General features: G+C 37.5%; 1 long non-coding RNA gene across 1 annotated transcript; it reads right to left on the bottom strand.

Moving 5' to 3' along the window:
- Window positions 1-3,633: 3,633 nt before the first annotated feature.
- LOC113465813 lies at window positions 3,634-4,346 on the bottom strand. The gene is made up of 2 exons (XR_003390413.1): window positions 4,164-4,346; window positions 3,634-3,706 (listed from the first exon to the last, which is right to left on the bottom strand). It is a non-coding gene; the product is annotated as an uncharacterized LOC113465813 (long non-coding RNA).
- Between the last annotated feature and the right edge of the window lie 6,814 nt (window positions 4,347-11,160).

Genomic DNA, 11,160 nt, shown 5'->3' with positions numbered 1-11,160 from the left:
TGGGCAATGCTTTGGTATTAGTTATTCCAGATACTTTCGAATGTCCACGCACCGTTTTTTCTACCAGTCCTTCATTCCGTCTGTTTACTGCTAACTCAGAGTCCGTATTTTCCACTAGTTTGTCACGTTTTAGTAGACGAATGTCAATGTCATCACTGTCTACCAGCTCATGTGTGTTGCGTTCCATATCATGCATGTACTTCTCCAGTCGGTGTAAATTGTCTTCAAGTTTGTTCATTTCTTCAATAATACTTGCAGTGATTTCTAATTTCTTCCCTGGTACTTGAGATGACAAGGGTTCTGGTTTTATAACTTTGGTGCAGCGGACTTCTATAAATGTTACATGGATGATGCATAGTAGAATGCAGGAAATGGTGATCATTCTCGACTAAGCAGTAACATAATGAAGGACGAAAGGGTTACAAGAATAAAGGGCTACATGTTCATAAAAGAGACACTGTTGGTAATGATAACACGAAGTCTCAGACAGTTAAAAGAGTTAAAGTAAAAGATACTTAATGAAAACTTAAAAACACGCTTCACTTAAACCGGAACTTCCTTCAATAATATTTGAGTAAACCATGTCTGTCATACTGGCTTTATGACTGAGTAATGCCGATCTTGTAGCTATAGCACGTCAAATGTACCAGTTTCCGACGGATCTTTAATGTTAAGTTACGTTAGGCGTGGTTGATATCTGTACCGGTGCTCATCTTGACAAAAAGCACATATTTAGAGGAGTCTATTTTTGTCGGCGACGGAAGGGTAAAACTTTCGTACCTGGTAAATTATCATTTTTAATAGCAACTTGCCCATTAACTTAAACCCACAGACAAGCAGAACACAGAAATAATACAAAATGAACTATCAAAATCTAATAAATGCATACCAAGTTTTTATTCTAGGACATAAAATAAAGTTACGAGTAAAAGAGCACAGTATAACAAGAACATATCAAGTGTAAACTTTAATGTTAGAAACTTAAAATACTGCGATATTACTCGTTAACACTTGGAACGTTTGAAATCACATTGATAAATCGAATAAAAGATGCCTGAACTACAAAGCTTACATCTAATATTAATATAACATTAAAATACCCATGACCTACATACGTGTATACTGTAAATATCTATAATATACACACTGCGGTGCTCAGGCCGGAACTTGGCCTGGCGCACTGCCGTGCGCCTAGATAAATCATTAACATTTGGCACCAGAAGACATAATTCTTCCAAATGAATATAGAAGGAACCAGAAAGCAAGGTAGACCACGACTGAGATGGAATGATCAAATCAACAAAGATATCATCAAAAGAAATCAAAATCCCAGTCTCATTGAAAACCAACAAAAATTTAATGATGGAACTTGGTGGAGAGGTTTTGTGAATAGTCGACCTGTTCCACCAAACAGAACGACTTAGAACAGAAACATACAACAGAATGTATGTACCATGGAGATATCAATATCACTTCATTCTGCATTTTATTAACCACACAGAAATGATCACTCACAGCCTCTGGAAACCACAGATTCTCATTCTAGCGATCAGAATGTCCTTATCACTAATAAGGCCTGAGGATAAGAAGACCTGATTTAATTAGATTTTAAAACTAGGTTAATAAAATTAACGAGAAATTATCCTTATCACAGCACAGTAAGTACGCAAGTGGAGGTGGAAAAATTCAAATTTTCGCGCGACACGGAGGAAAAAAGTCTGCGCACAGAGAAAATTTTGTCAAAGAACCGTTCACATCGTCCCAAGTGCGTTCGGAAACAACGGTTACTTCTTCAAATATTCGGTGCCGATTTGCCACGTGAACGTCGTGAACGACTGAACAGTTTAGCTTTGCGATTTTGGGATGATTCTGGGTACCTATACCTACATTCATAATTTCATAATCCGGAAGGATAGCTGATCGCCTAAAGTTCTCTCATAATGTTCGACAAAAAAAAAATTAAAAAAAAAAAAAAAAAAAAAAAAAAAAAAAAAAAAAAAAAAAAAAAAAAAAAAAAACACACAATTTTGCACAGGGGAAATGACACATCCACCATTCATACCTACATATTAAACAGGCTCTCTCTCTCTACTCTAATTTGTCTGAGAACTTAGTCACATAAATAGATTAACAGGTGATCCCCAACTGGTCCAAGGTAGTAGAGAAATTAATTAGACTTACTTTGTCATGGACACTCGTTGCTTGAAGTTGAAAACCCAGAAGAGGTAATAGAGAAAGCCTCAGGTATTATTAACCTCGGTGGCTACCTTCCACTTAAGAGTCGATTATCTCGTAAAAGAAAAACGCTAAGGATAGGTAATGATAATGGACAGCGAAAACACATACTTCAGTAATTAGAATGCACAGTCTGAAAGTTGTGCAATATTTACCTTCTTCACCGCTTGGCATGGTACCTCATTTGCAAATGTGGAAATTCTAAGTGACTTTGTGAAGTGATAGTTCACATTCTAGAGGCTGAGACATCTCCTGGTGGTTTAGGTCATAAGCTTCGACTTGGAAGATAGACATATTGCTATCAGAACTCGCAAGGTGCTGACTTCAAGATACTCTCTGGTACACGTGTGATAGACACATTAGTGAACCAGTTTTTTTTCGAAGACAGCCTTTTTTTCGCGATTTTCATTTTAATTAATTTATTTATTAACTTTTTATTATCTACCTCTAGTTTTATTTTTCTTTGAAGAGTTCGACGTCTTTTTTCAATTTTTGTGAAAATCATATTTTCTTTGTAGCATTATTTATTTATTTTTGTTGCTACATATCTCGTATTAGTTTATTGTTAGGTATTTTGTTACCGATTTTGAGTTATTTTTTTTTATCACCTGTGACAAGCGTTTATTGTTCTGTTTATTCATTAGAAAACCGGTAAGTACCTGAAGTCAAATTCATCATCTCTCGAGATGTTTTCAAGTTTTTGAAATTTCGCGGAACATTTTTTAATCGCTTTCAAATGTGCTTGAATAGATACCTAGTAGGTACCTACTGATTGTGGGCTATTGAGCCTTTATCTACTTTCTTCCAGCACAGGCTTTTCTCAAATGGTCGGATTTTTACTAAAAAATTGCAAAAAAATTCCAATATTCAGTGGTGTTACTGGTTGTAGAGGGTTCTGTGTTTTCCATTCCATCTCCTTCTGTTCTTCTAGGTGTTTGTAGCACAACAATTTGGGGCGGTTTTGAATGACCATCTGAAATTAATGAGACCAAGCAGACTATTGAAACATATAAAATTAATTGGGACAAAAGTTGATTTTCAGACAAACTTCTGAAGCCCTTTCATTTTGCAAAGGGCGTGTCATGATAGATAGACTGTGAATTCAAAGTAGCTACCCAATTTTATTGTTCAGTTATGTTCTACTACTGTACCTACATATGTCTCCCAATATTTCCTAATACACACAGTATAAATTCGCGAGAAGTTTTCACCAATGTAACTTTGCAAAATTATTATTTTGATGTTGAGCAGTTTCCCTAGCTAGATTTTGACCATGCACAACACACCATTGTCGAAGAACAATTGAACAATCTAATAGTTTTAAAATTGTATTCCTGTTGTTAAGAGAGAGTTCATGATCATGACTCAGTGGTATTACTGGTTGTAGAGGGTTCTGTGTTTTCCATTCCATCTCCTTCTGTTCTTCTAGGTGTTTGTAGCACAACAATTTGGGACGGTTTTGAATGACCATCTGAAATTAATGAGACCAAGCAGACTATTGAAACATATAAAATTAATTGGGACAAAAGTTGTTTTCAGACAAACTTTCAAAGCCCTTTAATTTTGCAAAGGGCGTGTCATGAGAGATAGACTGTGAATTCAAAGTAGCTACCCAATGTTCAGTTATGTTCTACTACTGTACCTATGTCTCCCAATATTTCCTAATACACACAGAATAAATTCACAAGGAGTTTTCACCAATGTAACTATGCAAAATTATTATTTTGATGTTGAGCAGTTTCCCTAGCCAGATTTTGACCATGCACAACACACCATTGTCCAAGAACAATTGAATAATCCAAGAGTTTCAGAACTGTATTCCTGTTGTTAAGAGAGAGTTCATGATCATGACATATATGTATCACTGTCCACATAAAGTACAAGGCTGGATAAACAGTACCAGAGAGAGTTTGGTACCTGTTACTTACCCTTGTTATCAGACATTTTATTAACCACACAGAAATGATCACTCACAGCCTCTGGAAACCACAGATTCTCATTCTAGCGATCAGAATGTCCTTATCACTAACAAGGCCTGAGGATAAGAAGACCTGATTTAATTAGATTTTAAAACTAGGTTAATAAAATTAACGAGAAATTTATCCTTATCACAGCACAGCATAAAAGGGGGTCTGTGGGTGAACACCAATTCTTTGGCAGCCACGGTGTTGAAGTTGAAAATTCACATCTCCTCGCTGGAGTCAAAATTAGGTCCGATAATAAAATACAGCTTGAGTGACACACTTGCCATACTCGTAGTATCCCAAACTGTCATAGTTCCAGTATCCCAATATCAGCGATGCGATGGCCCGGTGCACAAGCCATGATTTGTCTGCAGATTCATCTTGCAACCTTGGCTTTCGACAGCACATGTTTACTGCAAGTTTTAGACATGAATTCTGTCTAGTCAAAATTGCCGTATACAATATACAATTATACATGTACGATCTGTCGAAAGACAAATCTTATGAGACCAGGGAAGATACAAGTCTGCAGACAAATCGTCCGTAAGTCTGCAGACGTGTAGCTGTAGTATGCACCAGGCTTTGTGCGCTGTGAAGCAATGCACTTTGGATATGCAAAGAAGATTTTTTCAAGGTGGTCGATTGTGTACAGGCGAAACTCGTGAAATGCTATTCTTTTCATTATCAGGGGCTCGCACTTCTATTGATTTCTTGGTAGACTTTGGTAGTATTCTAATTAGCGTTTTTATAAAACAAGTTATAATAATTCGTGTTTCACGACTTTGTTTGAATTTTTCTCTGCCATTCACAAGACCAGCGATGAGTTTGAGGAATATTATCGATATTCATCATCATATTATTGGAAGAATAATGAAATACCGAATATTTTCAGGCCAGCTACTGTATAATAATTCGTGTTTCACGACTTTGTTTGAATTTTTCTCTGCCATTCACAAGACCAGCGATGAGTTTGAGGAATATTATCGATATTTATCATCATATTATTGGAAGAATAATGAAATACCGAATATTTTCAGGCCAGCTACTCACTATCAGGTAGACCTGACAGGTACACCTGATCAGGTCCGCCCCTCAGGCCTACCTGATGAGCACACACACTCTATTAGGTAGACCTGACAGGTTCTGCTGAAAAGGCTCGCCTGTCAGATTTACCTGATGAGCATCCGCACTATCAGACCTGACAGGCGGTCCTGATCAGGTGTACCAGTCAGATCTACCTGATAGTGAGTGGCTGGCCTGCTGTTGTAGACTAGAAACAAAATGAATAATCAAATAATGCGTAGGTGAAGTGGATATTTGTCAATTTGATAAGTTAGTTTAGTATTGTTTGTAAAAAAGATACGTAGCTTAACCCTTAATTCCATGTTCCATGGCTAGTTGAAAACTTAGAGAATTGGTGGACAGATGATGGAAATCGGATTTGACCCTCGGGACGAAACTCGGAGCTCCCCGATGGAAATGAATGTGTCCTCAACAAAACTCCTTTGCTTTCAAACTTTTCAATTTTAATTGTTTGTTGTTGAGTTCATTCAAACTCAATAGGTAGGTAATTCAATTGTTTGTTGTTAGTGGATGTGTCAATTCTCTCTTTGTACTACACGTAACTTGTCTTTGTAACATTGTTGTTGTTGTTTGTTGTTGTTGTTGTTGTTGTAGCGGCTTTAGCTTTCGCCGAATGGCGATAGCAGAATAAAGAAAAGATGTCTTTTTTGTATCTGCTATACACCGGGGTGATGGTCCTCTAGCTCTAGCCATGTTAAATTGGCTGGCTCGTCCTGAACCGCAGTCAACCATCGTGAGGACTTGTGCTTGGTCTTTAAAAGCAGAGAGAACCCTTTGAGGAACTGCCAGCTTGCTAGGCTGGTTAGGGTTAGCTGTTCTCCTCCCTGTTTATAGTCCCACAGCCAGACGCTAGTCTTCTCTCTGTTTAACGTCCCCTAGCCAGACAATTGTAACATTGTCAATTTTTATACTTTTCTGAAGCAACAAAAATAATATGTTTTTTTTTTAGTGGATGTGGCAACTTTTCAATTTATCTAAATACATAGATGCTGAATGTAACATTGATTTATAAATTTCTTTTTCAATTATTTTTCTGCTTTCCATCCACATACGTTGTCAGTGGATGTGACAATTCTCCCATGTTACTGGATGTTATTTCTCTTAGTTTATCTTTGTTGACATCTCCATGCCTCCGTCTTCCATTATTCTCTCCATCCACGAATAGCTAATTGACGTAGGTATCTACTTATGTACCTATTTGTATAAAGTTGTGATACCTGCCTAACGTTAGAGCAAGTCAGCAAAAGAGGTAGCTTTGTCGGTATTTGTACGTCATGTACCTATGTTTGTAGTCTATGTGGGCACTAAAAATCTTCACCACCAAAAAATCTTCAGGGTTAAGGAGTCAAGTGTGTGAACATCCAAAGTTAAGAGTTATGTGCTCAATTCATAATAGGTTTTTACTATGTAGAATTTTATAGATATAACATATAAAGCTATATATGTCATATCTACATACTATGTATGTTATATCTACAAACATATGTATGTTATATCTAGATACTACCTATGTATGTTATATCTACATAGGTAATATACATAGATAGAGATAGATATGTCTCTTTCATTAGCCAACACTATTTTTTTAATCTTCTCCCTATTTTTTTCACTAATTCACTAATTTTTCGATTATGAACTATCTGTTGAACATATCTATGTCTTCTTTTCTGTTGGTATTATGCAAGGTTGTTATTTTTTTCGGTGTCTCGTGATGATGATGTGGGAGATCTCGTGACTCAGTGTCGACTCCTAGAAACATGATTATTTGAAGGGAGTCTTTTAATCCTCTTTTCAAGTTTCATATATTTTCTTCTTTTGATATTGATATTGGTATGAGTAGGGCCATCGGCTGTAATATACGCCCTATGTCACTGCTACCTGGTTAGATTTTTTGTGACTTCTTTTGATATTACTGATATTCTGATTGTGGCTTTTTTAATGGTTGAGTTTTTATCAAGGTTATGTTGTTCAATTTCTGAATTAGTGATATATATTAGCTTCTTTTTTTCCACAAATAGGTAGGTAATTTTCTATTTTTTTCCCCACATCCGAACCTACCAAATCGACAGTCAGCAGCCAGAATTTAAAATTGTTCACATTTAACCCTAAGATGTGTCCACACATAGTCGACTTTGATTCACATCGATCGACGGTCGATCAACTATGTGTGGACACTGGACACACCTTTTATGTTTCGTCTTCTCCATTTTTACTTTCCTTATCCTATAGAAAGGAAAGTAATGTAATCGGGTCAAATTTTCGATGGTCAGATTTTAGTGCCAAAACACGCTCAAAGAACACTCAAATAAGCATCATTCAATAGGATGAGGAAAGTCGTGTGATGTTCACACCAGATTTTTTGAAGTTTTAGTTGGATTTTTTCGTTGGTTAAAAAATGTTCCTTCACTGCTAGGTTATCTACTCCTCCACTGGCGAGACCAACTAATTCTTGCACAGCTTGGAGCTACATGACTAACGTGACTTTCTTTTGTCTTCTTCACGTCGTTACCTCTGTGCAATGTCTGTGGTAATTATGACATTCATGTATCTCCCAGAGGTTTGACCTCTGTGCCGATTTCCAAGTGGGCTTACCCTACTTTAAACCAGAGACGTTTCTGCAATTATAGGTACACAAATATCCAAATATGTAGGTACCTATCAATTTTTGGTATTTTTTTTTTTCGATATAGCAATTATATCATTTCATTTTCTGTGGAATACTCGTTGTTATATCCTTCTAATTTATAAATGCTTATTTATTTGTACAAAGCCAGTCTAGTTAGCTTGGAGGGTAGAGCGTCTGCCTTCTAAGTCCTAGGTCGCGGGTTTAATTCTCCCCCGAGGCGGATTTTATCCTGAAGACATGAGTTTCGTTTTCGGAACGGCTGGTTTTCTCCTATCCTGTCTTCCTTCTCTCTACGATTTCGGAACGATAAGGCTCTAGCAGTTACAGTTCCCTCTATCAAATCTCTTGAAAAAAAAAAGAAAAAAAAATGTACAATAAAGCAGAAACATATTTTTTGTCGAAAAAATAAACCTTGCTATTTTGCAAAGGTGAAATCGATGATAGATTTATTTGACCATGGGATTTTGTTGCGTTTAGCAACCCATCTATACCTACAGTCCTACGTCGTGATATGTATTTCTACCAAGTTAAATTTTTTCTTCTTTTTTTGCAATTTGGCTCCATTCATAATGTGTTCCAAATATTCACCCACTGCCCTCACCAATATACCTAATGTAGGTGTGCCCAAATCCTAAAATCTTTTCCAATACGAAAGTACGGGGATCCCCTCAAGTCTCAAGTTTCATTTTTCTTTTTCACTGTAGGCAAGACTCCGAAAATTTGGAGCATCCAGAGATCTGTTTAATGCTCCACTGTTCTATGGATTCCCGAAAGCGTAAAAGGGCAAACTTTCCATCAGTTGAGTGCGAAAAGCCGATTGTGAAATTGTCTTCACCCGCCCATCTTATCACCTTAAAAGAGATATCTGTCAATTATCTTTGAACTTTTGCACCCACTAGAGCTTGATCATAAATGTATTTTCACCTCATGATTTGGTATATTAACATTCCAAGTTTACGAAGTGGAGTAGGTGAGACCAACTTCGTACCATAGAGTCAGTGTTACCGAAAACTCATCGCACTTAAAGCGTACACCATCACACTTCACCAGATGATGAATGAAACCATGTCAAGTTCTGTGGTAACCGCAGCGGTGTTGTGAAATACGGTTTCACCACAAAGCTCTTTCATTAAAGAACGAGACATTTCTAGAATAAAAGACTCAAGGAGTTCGCCCGTACCATCTCTTAGACGGCGTGAAATGGAATAACTTCACAGAGTTCACAAAGTGACTGTGACTGCCACACTTGCCACAGTTTGGTCCTATTTCATTATTGGACCTAATTTTGATTCCACCAAGGAGATTCCTCTTTGGGCGTGATAGCGCGACCACACTTGCTGCCTCGGGCCACTTGTGTATTCTGTATTAAGGGATAAATGTTTTCAAGTTTTCATACATGGGGGTCTGTGGGTGAACACCAATTCTTTGGCAGCCACGGTGTTGAAGTTGAAAATTCACATCTCCTCGCTGGAGTCAAAATGAGGTCCGATAATAAAATACAGCTTGAGTGACACACTTGCCTTAAGACTTGTGACTGATAAGGTCTTCTTCTATAAGGTGAAGAGTCACCTCTGTGACTACAATAACAGTTATGTACAATTACGCCAGTCCTATATTTTTGGGGAGATGGATCTCTTGTTGATTTTCAGTGGAGATAGGTTTGATGTTGAACAATGAGATGAGATGTAACTTGGTAACAGGTCTCTTCATATTTACCTAATCACAGAAGATTTGTTGTTGTGATCGGAGGTTTTTACCTACGTGTTTTGAAGTGAACCATTTGGTGGAAAGTGTCTCCAAGGTACCTACCTACTAAGGTTCCCAAATTAGGCACATAAGTACTCAAACCAATAACTAGGTTTGGATAAGTCCTTCTATGGGAACAGACAGAGTGACAGACAGACAGACAGACAGACGACACCGAAGCGAATACAATAGTTCGTCCCTTATACCTTTTTATTACTATTGTAATAATAAAGGAAGGACGGACTAAAAAGAGAAAAGCAATATTGGTCACTATCGCTACTCGGATGCGTAAATGCAAATCATACAATCGTTATCAGCAGGTAGTTACCTCGGAAATCCAACTTGTCCGATTTTGATGAAATTCACCGAAAATGTGGCTTTTTCTCAGTAGGTTTTGGGGCCCGATTGGGCCTTTAGGGGGGTCATAGGGTTTTCCGAGTGAGTTCTATAGTTCACTGAACCACCAGTAAGAAAAGAATGCAGTGGCGTAGCGTCCATGTAGGGCGTGTATGGCGGCCATACACTCTAAATTTACTCAAATACCCTTAAATATTGACTTTAAATATTTATGAAGAAGCATGTGCATAACTTATGTAGTAATGTGCATGGTGATGGAAATTAGTGCCCTACACGCCTTACACTTGACTTTAGACCACGCTACGCCACTGAAAGAATGAGAATTACCTATTATACCCAATAAGCGGGACTTTATTGAAACTACTGACCATCAAAACGGATTCTCAATCCTACTCAGTCTTTTCTCTCAGTCCTACGTTTTGGCTGTTTAAACCAGCAGCCATAACTGTCGCAGAATTCTGGAGGAAAACAATTTGATGTTCATACAGGAGAAATCTCGGACACGGATAAGTAAGTAAGTATTGAGAAATTCAAGTGGTTTACTAATTTTAGGATTTTAGTTTACTAATTTTTTGCTCTCGTATTGTTGTGATCACATTTTCGTTATTGTGTTCATGTGTCTTCCAACCACTCTCAAGGTCTAATATTATAAAATGAGATCCAGATGAAGAACATTGGGGAAGCAATGAAATCCTTGTCTCAGACACTGTTTAAACAAAGTATTTGACGTTCCAGGCTTAAAGTATTTTGTAACTATTTTAACCCCTTCTGTCTTGACGTTCCAGGCTGCAGGTGACTCATCTCTCATGGAGAACTTCGCCAAATCTTACGTCTGGTTTGTCAATCAGATTCGCCGAGATGACTTGAAATGGCGAAACATAGCTCTCATTATTGTGTCCCATACGATTGCCATCGTCGGATTTCTCAAATACTGGAACAAAGCTAAACTCTCTACGTATTTATTCAGTGAGTACCTACCCTTCAGAAAGTCGTCGATAGAGATGTATTAGGCCAGCCACTCACTATCAGTTAGAACTGACAGATACACCCGATCAAGTCCGCCTGTCAGGTCCACCTGAAGCGGCAACTGAATGTGAGATTTTTTTTCATCACGCGTGTACTGACGTAACTTTTTTTTCTCGTTTTTTT

Source organism: Diaphorina citri, unplaced genomic scaffold (assembly GCF_000475195.1).
Source record: "Diaphorina citri unplaced genomic scaffold, Diaci psyllid genome assembly version 1.1 scaffold164, whole genome shotgun sequence".
NCBI lineage: Eukaryota > Metazoa > Arthropoda > Insecta > Hemiptera > Psyllidae > Diaphorina > Diaphorina citri.
Note: the sequence above shows the minus strand (reverse complement) of the source record. Positions and strands in the feature narration are given on the sequence as shown.